The sequence below is a fragment of the Mustela nigripes genome, chromosome 12, assembly GCF_022355385.1.
Source record: "Mustela nigripes isolate SB6536 chromosome 12, MUSNIG.SB6536, whole genome shotgun sequence".
Taxonomy (NCBI): Eukaryota; Metazoa; Chordata; class Mammalia; order Carnivora; family Mustelidae; genus Mustela; species Mustela nigripes.
This window is the reverse complement of record NC_081568.1, coordinates 33,744,017-33,760,573: the sequence shown is the minus strand read 5'-3', so window position 1 is coordinate 33,760,573 and position 16,557 is coordinate 33,744,017. Positions and strand designations below refer to the sequence as shown.

General features: G+C 43.2%; 1 protein-coding gene across 3 annotated transcripts in view; it reads right to left on the bottom strand.

Moving 5' to 3' along the window:
- The window catches only part of NIM1K (NIM1 serine/threonine protein kinase), a 65,940-nt gene extending 49,605 nt beyond the window's left edge, over positions 1-16,335 (bottom strand). For 2 of the 3 annotated variants that reach the window (XR_009407391.1, XR_009407392.1), the window contains exon 1: positions 16,242-16,335. The gene's annotated coding sequence lies outside the window, so the exon portion shown is untranslated. The remainder of the gene's footprint in view (positions 1-16,241) is intronic. The other variant, XM_059417081.1, reaches the window with a different exon arrangement.
- Between the last annotated feature and the right edge of the window lie 222 nt (positions 16,336-16,557).

The window sequence follows — 16,557 nt, the reverse complement described above, 5'->3', positions numbered from 1 at the left end:
GACCGTGACAGAATTAGATTAGACTCGTGATGTTCCATTAGAACCTCTCAGGACACAAACCCAGAAACAGGTGAGCTAAACCTCACCGCTCTTTGGACCATGTTAGGTCACTGAATGCTGTAAGATAGTTCAGGACTTGGAATAAAACAAGTCTTCTCTTTCCTTGTCTTTCTTCCCTCCAAACCACTAAGTGCCACTGACCTTCCATGATGCTTAGGAAATGCCTTCCTTCTGCCAGAGGTGAATGGCAGATTGTGTAGATGGGCATTCAGGCACTTCTGCAGTCTTACTTCTCACCACCTCCTTAAATCAAGGGGATCTGAAGCTGCAAGCAGAGTGGCTGTTTCGTGGTTTCCCTTGATACCCAAACATACTCATGGACTCTTAGGGGGACGCAAAGTAGAGGAGCCACAGGATTATTTCATCTCTCGTTTTGTATTCGAAAAACAGATCCAGAGAGGAAGGAGACTTGCTAATTAGTGCCCAGGGACAAGACAAGAACCAAATTTCTTCCCTTTGTTTATTTCCACATAGTAGAAGAATAGAATAGAATAGAATAGAATAGGCTGCTATTAATAATCACACTGGGACAAAAGGTGTAAACCAGGTCTGGCCCTCACATATAGGGACATATGGGCACCATATCACGTAGTGGAAATAAAGTCAGCCCACTACTAAGTCGGCCTACAACACAGCCCAACAGAATGAACAACTATGTAAAACAAATTGTTAGGATTTTAAAACCAAGCTAAGGAAAAAATAAATAAACAGCTAAATAAATATTTTCATTTCAAATCAATTCAACAGAAAATTTGGAAGCGAGGGGGGAGGAGTCAAGATGGCGGAGAAGTAGCAGGGTGAGACTACTTCAGCTAGCAGGAGATCAGCTAGATAGCTTATCTAAAGATCGCAAACACCTGCAAATCCATCGGCAGATCGAAGAGAAGAAGAACAGCAATTCTAGAAACAGAAAAACAACCACTTTCTGAAAGTTTATCTAATATATATATTTTTTATTTTTTATACTTTTCTTTATTCATTTTCTTTTTTTAATTCTTTTTTTTTCTATCTTTCTTTTTGAACCTCTTTTTATCGCCTTTCACCCCCCTCACGATTTGGGATCTCTTCTGATTTGGTTAAAGCATATTTTCCTGGGGTTGTTGCCACCCTTTTAGTATTTTACTTGCTCCTTCATATACTCTTATCTGGACAAAATGACAAGGTGGAAAAATTCACCACAAAAAAAAAAAAAAAGAACAAGAGGCAGTACCGAAGGCTAGGGACCTAATCAATGCAGACATTGGTAATATGTCAGATCTAGAGTTCAGAATGACAATTGTCAAGGTTCTAGCCGGGCTCGAAAAAGGCATGGAAGATATTAGAGAAACCCTCTCGGGAGATATAAAAGCCCTTTCTGGAGAAATAAAAGAACTAAAATCTAACAAAGTTGAAATCAAAAAAGCTATTAATGAGGTGCAATCAAAAGTGGAGGCTCTCACTGCTAGGATAAATGAGGCAGAAGAAAGAATTAGTGATATAGAAGACCAAATGACAGAGAATAAAGAAGCTGAGCAAAAGAGGGACAAACAGCTACTGGACCACGAGGGGAGAATTCGAGAGATGAGTGACACCATAAGATGAAACAACATTAGAATAATTGGGATTCCAGAAGAAGAAGAAAGAGAGAGGGGAGGGATGCCTGGGTGGCTCAGTTGGTTAAGCGGCTGCCTTCGGCTCAGGTCATGATCCCAGTGTCCTGGGATTGAGTCCCACATTGGGCTCCTTGCTTGGCGGGGAGCCTGCTTCTCCCTCTGCCTCTGCCTGCCACTCTGTCTGCCTGTGCTTGCTCTCGCTTCTCTCTCTATGACAAATAAATAAATAAAATCTTTAAAAAAAAAAAAAAGAGAGAGAGGGGAGCAGAAGATATACTGGAGAGAATTATTGGGGAGAATTTCCCCAATATGGCAAAGGAAACGAGCATCAAAATTCAGGAGGTTCAGAGAACGCCCCTCAAAATCAATAAGAATAGGCCCACACCCCGTCACCTAATAGTAAAATTTACAAGTCTTAGTGACAAAGAGAAAATCCTGAAAGCAGCCCGGGAAAAGAAGTCTGTAACATACAATGGTAAAAATATTAGATTGGCAGCTGACTTTTCCACAGAGACCTGGCAGGCCAGAAAGAGCTGGCATGATATTTTCAGAGCACTAAATGAGAAAAACATGCAGCCAAGAATACTATATCCAGCTAGGTTATCACTGAAAATAGAAGGAGAGATTAAAAGCTTCCAGGACAAACAACAACTGAAAGAATTTGCAAACACCAAACCAGCTCTACAGGAAATATTGAAAGAGGTCCTCTAAGCAAAGAGAGAGCCTACAAGTGGTTGATCAGAAAGGAACAGACAATATACAGTAACAGTCACCTTACAGGCAATACAATGGCACTAAATTCATATCTCTCAATAGTTATCCTGAATGTTAATGCGCTAAATGCCCCAATCAAAAGACACAGGGTATCAGAATGGATAAAAAAAACAAAACCCATCTATATGTTGCCTACAAGAAACTCATTTTAAGCCCGAAGACACCTCCCGATTTAAAGTGAGGGGGTGGAAAAGAATTTACAATGCTAATGGACATCAGAAGAAAGCAGGAGTGGCAATCCTTAGATCAATTAGATTTTAAGCCAAAGACTATAATAAGAGATGAGAAAGGACACTATATCATACTCAAAGGGTCTGTCCCAACAAGATCTAACAATTTTAAATATCTATGCCCCCAACGTGGGAGCAGCCTACTATATAAACCAATTAATAACAAAATCAAAGAAACACATCAACAATAATATAATAATAGTAGGCGACTTTAACACTCCCCTCACTGAAATGGACAGATCATCCAAGCAAAAGATCAACAAGGAAATAAAGGCCTTAAATGACACACTGGACCAGATGGACATCACAGATATACTCAGAACATTTCATCCAAAGCAACAGAATACACATTCTTCTCTAGTGCACATGGAACATTCTCCAGAATAGATCACATCCTCGGTCCTCAATCAGGACTCAACTGGTATCAAAAGATTGGGATCATTCCCTGCATATTTTCAGACCACAATGCCCTGAAGCTAGAACTCAACCACAAGAGGAAGTTTGGAAAGAACCCAAATACATGGAGACTAAACAGCATCCTTCTAAAGAATGAATGGGTCAACCGGGAAATTAAAGAAGAATTGAAAAAAATCATGGAAACAAATGATAATGAAAATACAACGGTTCAAAATCTGTGGGACACGACAAAGGCAGTCCTGAGAGGAAAATATATAGCGGTACAAGCCTTTCTCAAGAAACAAGAAAGGTCTCAGGTACACTACCTAACCCTACACCTAAAGGAGCTGGAGAAAGAACAAGAAAGAAACCCTAAGCCCAGCAGGAGAAGAGAAATCATAAAGATCAGAGCAGAAATCAATGAAAGAGAAACCAAAAAAACAATAGAAAAATCAATGAAACTAGGAGTTGGTTCTTTGAAAGAATTAATAAAATTGATAAAGCCCTGGCCAACTTATCAAAAAGAAAAGAGAAAGGACCCAAATAAATAAAACCATGAATGAAAGAGGAGAGATCACAACTAACACCAAAGAAATACAAACTATTATAAGAACATACTATGAGCAACTCTACGCCAACAAATTTGACAATCTGGAAGAAATGGATGCATTCCTAGAAACATATAAACTACCACAACTGAACCAGGAAGAAATAGAAAGCCTGAACAGACCCATAACCAGTAAGGAGATTGAAAAAGTCATTAAAAATCTCCAAACAAACAAAAGCCCAGGGCCAGACGGCTTCCCGGGGGAATTCTACCAAACATTTAAAGAAGAACTAATTCCTATTCTCCTGAAACTGTTCCAAAAAATAGAAATGGAAGGAAAACTTCCAAACCCATTGTATGAGGCCAGCATCACCTTGATCCCAAAACCAGACAAGGAGAGAGCTATAGACCAAGAGAGCTATAGACCAATATCCTTGATGAACACAGATGCAAAAATTCTCACCAAAATACTAGCCAATAGGATTCAACAGTACATTAAAAGGATTATTCACCACGACCAAGTGGGATTTATTCCAGGGCTGCAAGGTTGGTTCAACATCCGCAAATCAGTCAATGTGATACAACACATCAATAAAAGAAAGAACCAGAACCATATGATACTCTCAATAGATGCTGAAAAAGCATTTGACAAAGTACAGCATCCCTTTCTGATCAAAACTCTTCAAAGTGTAGGGATAGAGGGCACATACCCAAATATCATCAAAGCCATCTATGAAAAACCCACCACAAATATCATTCTCAATGGAGAAAAACTGAAAGCTTTTCCACTAAGGTCAGGAACACGGCAGGGATGTCCATTATCACCACTGCTATTCAACATAGTACTAGAAGTCCTAGCCTCAGCAATCAGACAACAAAAGGAAATTAAAGGCATCCAAATCGGCAAAGAAGAAGTCAAATTATCACTCTTCGCAGATGATATGATACTACGTGTGGAAAACCCAAAAGACTCCACTCCAAAACTGCTAGAACTTGTACAGGAATTCAGTAAAGTGTCAGGATATAAAATCAATGCACAGAAATCAGTTGCATTTCTCTACACCAACAAGACAGAAGAAAGAGAAATTAAGGAGTCAATCCCATTTACAATTGCACCCCAAACCATATGATACCTAGGAATAAACCTAACCAAAGAGGCACAGAATCTATACTCAGAAAACTATAAAGTACTCATGAAAGAAATTGAGGAAGACACAAAGAAATGGAAAAATGTTCCATGCTCCTGGATTGGAAGAATAAATATTGTGAAAATGTCTATGCTACCTAAAGCAATCTACACATTTAATGCAATTCCTATCAAAGTACCATCCATCTTTTTCAAAGAAATGGAACAAATAATTCTAAAATGTATATGGACCCAGAAAAGAAAGCCAAAGGAATATTGAAAAAGAAAGCCAAAGTGGGTGGCATCACAATTCCGGACTTCAAGCTCTATTACAAAGCTGTCATCATCAAGACAGCATGGTACTGGCACAAAAACAGACACATAGATCAATGGAACAGAATAGAGAGCCCAGAAATAGACTCTCAACTCTATGGTCAACTAATCTTCGACAAAGCAGGAAAGAATATCCAATGGAAAAAAGACAGCCTCTTCAATAAATGGTGTTGGGAAAATTGGACAGCCACATGCAGAAAAATGAAATTGGACCATTTCCTCACAGCACACACAAAAATAGACTCAAAATGGATGAAGGACCTCAATGTGAGAAGGGAACCCATCAAAATCCTTGAGGAGAACACAGGCAGCAACCTCTTCGACATCAGCCGCAGCAACATCTTCCTAGGAACATCGCCAAAGGCAAGGGAAGCAAGGGCAAAAATGAACTATTGGGATTTCATCAAGATCAAAAGCTTTTGCACAGCAAAGGAAACAGTTAAGAAAATCAAAAGACAACTGACAGAATGGGAGAAGGTACTTGCAAACGACATATCAGATAAAGGACTAGTGTCCAAAATCTATAAAGAACTTAGCAAACTCAACACCCAAAGAACAAATAATCCAATCAAGAAACGGGCAGAAGACATGAACAGACATTTCTGCAAAGAAGACATCCAGATGGCCAACAGACACATGAAAAAGTGCTCCATACCACTCGGCATCAGGGAAATACAAATCAAAACCACAATGAGATATCACCTCACACCAGTCAGAATGGCTAAAATCAACAAGTCGGGAAATGACAGATGCTGGCGAGGATGCGGAGAAAGGGGAACCCTCCTACACTGTTGGTGGAAATGCAAGCTGATGCAACCACTCTGGAAAACAGCATGGAGGTTCCTCAAAATGTTGAAAATAGAATTGCCCTATGACCCAGCAATTGCACTACTGGATATTTACCCTAAAGATACAAACGTAGTGATCCGAAGGGGCACGTGCACCCAAATGTTTATAGCAGCAATGTCCACAATAGCCAAACTATGGAAAGAACCTAGATGTCCATCAACAGATGAATGGATCAAGAAGAGGTGGTATATATACACAATGGAATACTATGCAGCCATCAAAAGAAATGAAATCTTGCCATTTGCGACAACATGGATGGAACTAGAGCGTATCATGCTTAGCGAAATAAGTCAAGCGGAGAAAGACAACTATCATATGATCTCCCTGATATGAGGAAGTGGTGATGCAACATGGGGGCTTAAGTGGGTTGGAGAAAAATAAATGAAACAAGATGGGATTGGGAGGGAGACAAACCATAAGTGACTCTTTTATTTATTTATTTATTTATTTATTTATTTGACAGACAGAGATCACAAGTAAGCAGAGACACAGGCAGAGAGGAGGCAGAGAGGAGGAAGCAGGCCGCCTGCCGAGCAGAGAGCCCAATGTGGGGCTCGATCCCAGGACCCTGAGATCATGACCTGAGCTGAAGGCAGAGGATTAACCCACTGAGCCACCCAGGTGCCCCCATAAGTGACTCTTAATCTCACAAAACAAACTGAGGGTTGCTGGGGGGAGGGGGATTGGGAGAAGGGGGGTGGGGTTATGGACATTGGGGAGGGTATGTGCTTTGGTGAGTGCTGTGAAGGGTGTGAACCTGGCAATTCACAGACCTGTATCCCTGGGGATAAAAATAAATGTTTATAAAAAATAAAAAATTTTTAAAAAAAGAAAGAAAAATTGGAAGCTACAAATACAGTCTCTTGATTAAGGACTTTGTTACTAAACAGCTCAAGGTCATACTCAACTACATGCTCCGTAAGATAATAATCTAGAAACTAATGTTTCTTCACACATGCAAAATTTCTGATAAATTTTGTGATGGAAGAAAAGTATATTTGACTTAATATATAAATGGCTTTTTATTTTGTGTCATAAGTCTTCAAAATACTTTAGACCAAATCAATATCTCAGTATTATATCCCATATTACAAAGTGTTCACTCCAACAAAGGCAGCATTAAAACCTACTTGTTGTTAGTCTTTTTTCTCTTTAAGATGTTATTTATTTTACAGATAGAGAGAGCCAGTGAGCATAAGTGGGGGGAGGAGCAGAGGGAGAGGGACAAGCAGAATCCACCCTGAGCATGGAGCCCAACACGGGGTTCAATCTCACAGCCCTGAGACAACAACCTGAGCCGAAATCAAGAGCTGGGCGCTCAACCAACTGAGCCACCCAAGAGCCCCTGGTAGTCTTTTCAAAGCAAACCCTAGCACAGAAACTTTTCCATCTTTCCAACTGCACCCAATCCATTTATTTTTCATGCCATGGTGTCACATCTCCCCCTGTCCTTCCTCTCCACCCAAGCAGCTCACCTCATTTGCTGATTCACTCATTTCTCTTTCCCGGAAAACCTACACATTGGCTGCCTGTACCACACAGGCACTCACCACATGTAATCCTGGCTTCTTATTTATCTTACGGTTACAGTTTATCACTTTTATTAATAACTACTATTTAACAAGAGCCTACAGTAAATCACACGTGCTCAATAAGTAGAGTGAACATAGAATTTGTCATTCAAACCAGGATGCTTTTGAGAATAGAAGGGGCTGCTATTAATAATCACACTGGGGGCGCCTGGGTGGCTCAGTGGGTTAAGCCACTGCCTTTGGCTCAGGTCATGACCTCAGGGTCCTGGAATCGAGTCCCGCATCGGGCTCTCTGCTCAGCGGGGAGCCTGCTTCCCTCTCTCTCTCTGCCTGCCTCTCTGTCTGCTTGTGATCTCTGTCTGTCAAATCAACAAATAAAATCTTTAAAAAAAAATAAATAATCACACTGGGACAAAAGGTGTAAACCAGGGCTGGCCCTCACATATGGGGACATACGGGCAACCTACCAGTAAGTGACAATGTGGCAAACATTACAGGCTGACTCACTCAACATCTTTACTAAGTCTTTCTTCCCTTCCTTGCCTCCTTCTGCTATAGAAGCTGGAAAACCTACTTTCTCTTTCTCTCCCACAGCTAGCGCTGGCCAGGAGCCACAGTTCTGGAGAATGAGACTTTGGTAAGGGATTTCTGATAACTTGTGTTTCCTGATAAAACAAGGCATGACACTTTTAAAGGTTATTATACAACAGTGCTAAGTAAGGAGACTCCTGGCTTACACCAGGTAACTAACACAGCTCCTTTCTCTTTCCTCCTGTGTGGACATTGTGTCAAGGTGTAGAGGTCACCTAAAGACAGTGAAGGGATAAATGTGAGAGCAGGAGGAAGAATGGCAGAGCAGAGAGTCTCCTTACCATTGCTATGCGGTAACCTCTGAAAGAGCGATGTCCTGTTTTCTATAAATATTAACCAATGTAACAGTGTTAGAGCTTGGGCAAATCTTTGTTACTGTCCTTGGTGGATAGTGATCACCAGACCACACAGAGCGGCTTCATGTGAATGAGTCTACATGGAGTGATTCTTAAGGGAGCCTGAGTTTAGGCTAGACAGAAGTACTCCTCTGTACCTTCTAAATTACCTACAAATGTCTCTAGCCAAAGCTGGCCACCCAGCCCACTTTCTTCTGAAGGTCGTCTCTGCTTCCTGGGGAGATAGCAATTCTCTGGCATGTGCAACTTGATGGAACACAAACCAGCTTAACATGAATTGCCGCAGTGCGCCACTAAATGCTCTTAGGAGGCATGAATCTTCACTGGGGCAGCTCAAGGCTTAATTCCCAAACCCTGAAAGTGTCCTGTGTGAGTAAAGCAGGCAGGTGACTCTCATGGACCGTGGAAGAGCCAAACTGGCAGGTCTCCCAGGAGGACATCAATGCAGGCCAGCCTTCGGAAGGGGTCCACACACAGAAGCTTTCTCACTGGCTTAGCAGCCTCACCTAATCTCTGAGGTGGCAAGGGTAGACCAAAACATCAGACCTACATTTCTTTTGGCCTTTGCTGTGCAGTACAGAGACTCACACCTCCCATCTAGGATCCCCACTGAGTCATCCCTCACTACTTCTGTTCTGGTTCTTGGCCCTGTCACCTCCACAGTCCTCTGTCATCTTCCCACATGAGTATTCCTTCATTCTGCTGTGTCCACACTTCAGGTGACTTTTCCAGAATGTTTTTATGCATTGGAAAAGGTAATATCTGGGCACCTGGGTGCTCAGTGGGTTGAGCCTCTGCCTTCGGCTCAGGTCATGATCCCAGGGTCCTGGGATGGACATCCCCCCACCCCATCTCACAGCATCTCCCATCTTGCATCTGTGGCTCTCTGCTCAGCGGGGAGCCTGCTTCCCCCTCCCTCTGCCTGCCTCTCTGCCTACTTGTAATCTCTGTCTGTCAAATAAATAAATAAAATTCTTTAAAAAGGAATCTATCTTAGTTGCAGGGGGGCTTCTCAAATTCAGGATGTCAGGACCTCTCTTTACATCTATCTGTCCCAAGCCCCGAAAGTCCAGAAGAAGGTTGGCTTCCCAGACAATTAGTACTTACTGAGAACATAATTTGTAATTCTCCGTCTCAGGATCAATACAGAAAACAAATATGCCATATAGAAGAATATTGACTATCCAACATCCAAAAGCTCAAAACATAAACTGGAAAGAACAACAGATAAAATTGTATGTACAATATCTCATTTTTTTTTTGGTTTGTTTTTAACTACCAAAAACAAACCCCAAACTCTGAAATGTTAACAATGGTAATCTCTCTGGGATTAAAGATAGGATTAGAAATAGAATTATAGATAATTATTTCTTTCATTTTAACATTTGTTTTTGTATTTTGTATAATAATGCTAGCAACAATGACATTTACTGTGTGCCAGACACCATTCTAAGAGCTTTACCTGAACCAACTCATTTAATTCTTACAATAATCCTAGAAAGTAGATGCTATTATTATGCCAAAGAAAAGTGAGACACAGAGATCAAATTACGTGCCCAAGGTTACATACATAAGTAAGTGAGTCACAAAGCCAGAATTCAAATGCGGCAAGCTATTTCCAGAATGAAGATTTAACCACCTGCAAAAATAAACTATTGGGACTACATCAGAATAAAAACTAAAAGGTAACGTACTGAATGGGAAAAGATATTTACAAATGAGGGGCCCAAGAAAGGGTTAGTATTCAAAATATATAAAGAACTTACACAACTCAACACCCAGGTAACGAATAATCCAATTTATAAATGGGCAGGAGACATGAACAGACATTTCTCCAAAGAAGATATCCAGATGGCTAACAGACACAGGAAGAGATGCTCATCATCACTCATCATCAGGGAAATGCAAGTCAAAACTACAATGAGGTATCACCTCATACCTGTCAGAATGGCTAAAATCAACAACACAAGAAACAACAAGTGTTGGAGAGGGTGTGGAGAAAAATGCACTGTTGGTGGGAATGCAAACTGGTGCAGCCACTCTGGAAAACAGTATAGAGGTTCCTCAGAAAGTTAAAAATAGAGCTACCCCTATGATCAGGAATCACACTATTGGATATTAACCCCCCAAACACACACACACAAGCACTAATTCAGAGGGATACATGCACCTCTATGTTTATGGCAGCATTATGTACAATAGCCAAATTCCAGAAGCAGCCCAAGTGTCCCTAAATAGATGAACAGATAGAGAAGAAATACTATATCATACACAATGGAATATTCCTCATCCATAAAAAAGACTGAAATATTGCTCTTTGCAAAAAGTGGATGGAGCTAGACAGGATAATGCTAAGTGAAAGAAGTCAGAGAAAGACAAATATCATGTGATTTCACTCATATGTGGAATTTAAGAAACAAAACAAACAAAGGGAAAGAAGAGAGAGAGAGTCAAACCAAGAAACAGACTCTTAACTATAGAGAACAAATGATTGGTTACCAGAAGGGAGTGGGTGGGGGGATGGGTGAAACAGGTGATGGGGATTAAGGAGGGCACTTACAGTAATGAGCACCGGGTGTTGTATGAAGTGTTGAATCACTATATTGTACACCTGAAACCGATATAACACTGTATGCTAACTATAAAACACTTTTTAAAAAGTAAATAAGACTTGGGGTCCCTGGGTGGCTCAGTCATTTAAAGTGTCTGACTCTTGGTTTTGGCTCAGGTCATGATCTCAGGGTCATGGGATCCAGCCCCCTGTGAGACTCGGGGTGGGGGAGCTTAAAAGGGAGTCTCCTCATCCCTCTCCCTCTGCTCCTTCCCTGCCCCCCAACACGCCCGTCCCCCAGCTCAGGCGGGCTCTCCTGTGTGTGTGTCTGTGTGTGTGTGTGTGTGTGTGTGTGTGTGTCTCAAATAAATAAATAAATAAACACAATTTTTTTAAAACATTCTTTTAAAAAAGTAAATAAGACTTAACCACTATTTCTGCTATCTCTAAAATATGTACTGTTTTATAATACATAGTTCATAATAAAGAAGTATAATCTTCCCTTTTTTTAAAGACTTTCTTTACTTCTTTGACAGAGAGAGCGAGCACAATTAGGGGGAGCAGCAGAGGGAGAGGGGTAAGCAGTCTTCCCACTGAGCAGCGCTCTATGCAGGCAGGGCTCCACCCCAGGACCCCAGGACCTCAGGACCTCAACCCAAGCCGAAGGCAGATGCTCAACCAACTGAGCCACCCAGGTGCACCTATTCTTTCTTTATAATAAAGAAAAAAGGTTTTAAAAAAGAAAAGGAATATAAGACAAGATAGTCAAGGAGAGAGAGGGTGAAAGAATGAGTGTTTAAAAGGGAGTCAAGAGAGGGGCTCCTGGGTGGCCTGGTTGGTTCAGTGTCTGACTCGATCTCAGCTCAGGCCTTGATCTCCTGGTGGGAGTTCAAGCCCCACGTTAAGCTCCATGTGCAGCATGGAGTCAGGAGAAATGACCCTACACTTAGTATCTCTGGATTTGTTACCTCACCTGCAAAACAAGGGGCTGAACAAGACTACATTCTAGAGAAATAATTACCTTGCGCATTACCAAAAACTGTCCCGGAAGATGCTCATCATTTTAGACGTGGCCATCGCATCATTGATTAGTCTACAGCAAATTTGTTGTCTTTGTGTTTTAATTTACATTTCAAAACCCGCATGTCCCATAAAGCAAATGCACAGGATATAAAAACTATTGGTAAGGCTAAGGGAATGACTCTGTATGAATGAGAGCACTGATCATTTTTAAAAGACAGAAAGTGGTAAGAAAACAAATGGAAATGGTAGGAAATGAAATGCAAAATGGCCTGGCAGCTTGCGTGATTCCAAAGAGCAGCAACCAAGTCATTCAAAAAAGGCCTTGTCCCCGGCAGCTCAGCTTTTTACCCTCCCACTAGACTTACCCCCTGACTTTTCCTACCCAGTCCCTTGTGTTAAATCTAAATTCCTCAACCAGTGGATGCTAATGTGTGAGAGCAATTCCTCCCTCCTCTAAGAGCCATCCTTGATCAACTATTTCTGACACTAGCTCAACTTTGGCTGATCTGGCTAAAGTCCTACGAAATACTTAGCCCTGCTGTCCTGAGCCAGACGCTCCTAAGGGCTTTCTCATTCCTGCCATTTTCAAATAAAAGGTGATGCCAATGGTGACCTGGTTGATTTCTTTCCACCAACTATGTTGCAAAAATAACATAGAAAGGGAAGTTGGAAAAGGTGGAGTGAGAGAGCTATATCCACCCCATAATAAGATAAAGCATGTAGATTCTGTCTAAAACTGATCAATCAAGACCAGCTACATATGCAAATTATTTAGAAATAGGGAGATAAGTGATTAAACAGCCAAGAGCCAGAGCAGCCCAACAGATGACCCCGGTATCCAAAGAGGGGGAACGATGATTTGGTTAGAATCTTAAATGAATCTTAAATAGAATCTTAAAATGCTCTAATTCATAAAATTAGATGAATGCATTATTTGATAAATATTAATGCAATCTTTGAAAGTCAAAACTTGTAATTTACAGTAAAAAATTACAATTACATAATCAAGTTGTGTCTACAAACTAACCCAACTAAGTGACCCCAACAAATGGAGATGTAGGTTTTCTTGGTGACTTAAGGACTGGGAAGACAGTATGGTGACAGTATGGAGACAGTAAAACTGCTTCATCTCCTGGCCTGCGTGCGACAGGAGGCCATGGGCCAGCGGGCAGCCAGATCTACGGCTCAGGCCTGCCTTGGGTTCTTTGACATAAGTCAGAGAAGTTTGCTAACTGGGATACCTGGGTTTTCTGGAAAAGCATCAAGCTCTCTGTTCTCCTTGGAAGATGAAGAATTCTTTTTAGTTTCCTGCTCTCGTGGTTTCCTGTGTCTGTTTCTGTGCAAATCTCTTTGCACCTGACTTTTTCTCCTTGACTCCCTTTCCCTTAATCTGTGTGTTTTCTGCTCACTGAGGACTCCCTTTCCCCTACAGTTTTATTTTTCTCTCTACTCTTGAATTCTTCTCACCATTCCTACTCTGTCTCTCTTCCCATCCTAATTTTTCTCTGTCTTCTCTGACTTGTATTTTTGTCTCTCGGTTTTCCATGTGGTTAGCTAAAACGACTTGAATCTTTTGAATGCAACTTGCTCATCTGTAACACTGGTTAATATTCCTGAGTATCCTGTATAATACTGGCTGAGTTATTCATCTTTGAAGTTCTTGGGAGAAAGTAATTTTAGAAGCTGCAATCTATTTAATCAAATTGTAGGCTATTACCTTCATAAGTAATTTGAATATTTTCTTCTCTTGAAACATATAACTTCAGTTCTAGAAAACTTTTTCTAGAATGACAATAGGAAATGACAACAATAGAATGAGACTAATTTTATAAACAACTGGTCCTCTCAACAACTGAAAGAAATCAGCCAATGAATTAAGGCTTTTTAGTCCTTAGTGAAATACTGTAATAAGATTCAAAAAATGAAATTGGATTTCACATTATATTTTAATTTTTAAATTTCTCAAAATGAAACTATATATTTGACTGAAAACATTAACCTACTAGGAAGAAATATTTTTTTCTTTTAAAATTCTAAATCTGGAGGCTTTCAAATTTTCCAGTCATGTTCCATCAATGTACAAAATTGATTTTATAGGATACATTGCTCAGGAATTGTGGATGTATAAAGAATTATAGTTCTTAAAAGACACGAGCATTTGCTAATGAAACTATCTGAATGATGCCACTGCTGTCCCCAGATGAACCATCTTAACTAAACCTAAGGCTTAAACCAAGAGCATAGAGATCTCTATGGCCTATTGTAGTTATGACCAGGAAATTTAGATTTCATACAAACTTGCCTTTATTTTAAATGCAGTTTAGTTACTAGAATAAAACACACAAATATCAATCCACTAAACTAAATATCCAATCCACATTTTTTTCCTAACACAGAAGGAGGCCTCTCTGAAGGGTGTTCCAGGCTTACCACTGAACAGTGGTCAAGCCAAAAATAAACCCAGGAGGCAAATTCAACAGCACACAGAACAGGAGTCCATGGAGAACAGGACTTAGCTTTTCCTCCATTCACCTCCTTCTGGGATCCCCACCCACATTCCCCCATCTCCTAATTAGACAGCTAATTAGGACTCCAGATTTAAATGCTAAATGGGGAAGGAGATCTGGTGCCAGGCCAGGATTCCTTTAACATCAAACACTCTCCTCCTTCACCCTTCTCCCCTCAGCCCTGCGAGCTGTGGCAAGGGAGCTGGCCCAGCAGGCTGATTGGCTGGAGGGCAGTGTTTACACTTAGTTGTCTTGAGAGGGAAGATCTGTCTCTCAAATGGCAAAGTCTGAAAAGATAAAACTTAAAAACAACATGCCTAGGCTTTTAGTACTTTAATGAAAAGAAACAAGTATCTTATAAGCTCAATTATTATTACCATGGTGACATGGTGGGGGGGGGGGGTACGTGAGGAGATCTCAAGAACAGTTCCTGGTTCCAGCCAGGCAGCGTCTCAACGGTGCCGGGCGACTTCTTCGGTTACCATGGCAACCAAAATTAGAAGTGCTTTTGCAACACTAACAGAAACCATCTTTTTAAGTGCTTCTGTGAATCACATTGAATACTGATGATGCAAGTTTGAGTGATACATATTTTTCAAACATTAACACGCGCGCGCGCGCGCGCACACACACACACACACACACACACACACCATATTGGCATAAACAAATATTCTTTTTAGATTCCCCCTTGAAATCTTGACTTAACTTGGAATAGATTTTTCGGTCTGTTTTTGTTTCCCTTTTGGATTCCCGCGGTCTCAAGTGCAAACGCAATTTGTTTAATTTCCAAACTTGTCTGAATTGCACGGGTAAGAGCTCAGAATGTGGCTCATTTGCTCCCGTTTTGAAACGGGATGAGGAATGGGGTGGGGGAGGGTGGGTCTAACAGAGAGTCTTCTTGTCTACCTAACTGCGGAGGACGAACACGGGGGGGGGGGGGGGGGGGGGGGGGAGGAGGAGAGGCAAGGAGGGGAAGGAAGAGGGAGGGAGGGAAGGGAAGAAGAAAGTGCGGACCGCTGAATCTTTGCTGCCCGAAGAGCACCTTTATCTCCACCTGCCCAGATGTTGTGTCCGGCACACAAAAGCTGGCCAGAAGTGACATTTTAAAGACCCCGTTGCCATCCGTTCCTGGTCATCCCGGAGTTCCTAATACTCCTGAAGGGACATCCGGGAAGAGGCGACGAGGTTCTTCCTTACTTGTGCCGTCTTCAAAAGAAGCACGATTCTTTAGGGAGCATCGTGCTGCGGGGCGGGCCACAGCCCTTCGCTGTCACTGCCCTCACTGCGAGCCCCCAGCGCTCGGTACGAGCTGTCCACACCTGGGCTCGCGCCCTAGGGCTCGGGCTCCCGCGCCAGGTGTGCGCCGGGCAAGGCGCGAAGCCTTTCTCCCCGGCTCAGGTGCGGGCGCGCACACCGACGGGGGCCCGCACGGCGCCGGGACTGGGGGACACACGCGCGCCCACACCCGGGGCGCCCCCCGCCGCGCAGGCACCCGCCCGCACGCGCCGGAGCACCCGCGCCTCCCGCTGCAACGCCCTCTGCTCGCGCGCGCCGACTGCCCGAGAGGGGCCGTCCCCCGGAGCGCCCACCCTTCCCCTGACCCCAGCTCGCCCCCCGCCCCGCCGGCAGTCGTGTCTCCGTTCCCCTCTCGGCTCGCGGGGGGCACGGGCGCCGTTCGCAGCCCCCAGCCCCCGCCGCGGGTCGGCAACCTGGCGGAGGAGAGGCGGGCGGGGCGGGGGTGCCGCCTGCGAGCCCCGCGGCCCTCGCTTACCTTCGTGGCGAGCCCGGCTGACGGGCCCGGCGGCGCGGGGCCAGGAGCTGCGGGCGGTTGGCGCTGGAGCGCGCGCCGCGCGGTGGGTGCGTGGGTGGCGGGCGCCGCGGCCGCGCGGGAGGCTCCCGGAGCTGTCAGGGGCGGCCGCCCTGACCGACAGCGGCCCCAGCAAACCCCGCTCGCGGGCCCCGGCCCGGGCTCTGCGGCGGGGGACAGAGGCGCCCCGCAGCGTTTCCCGGAGGACCAATCGGGAGTCGAGGGCTGGCCCGGGGGAGGGGGCCGGGGGGCCGGTCAGGCGCCGGGACGCGGGCCGGGA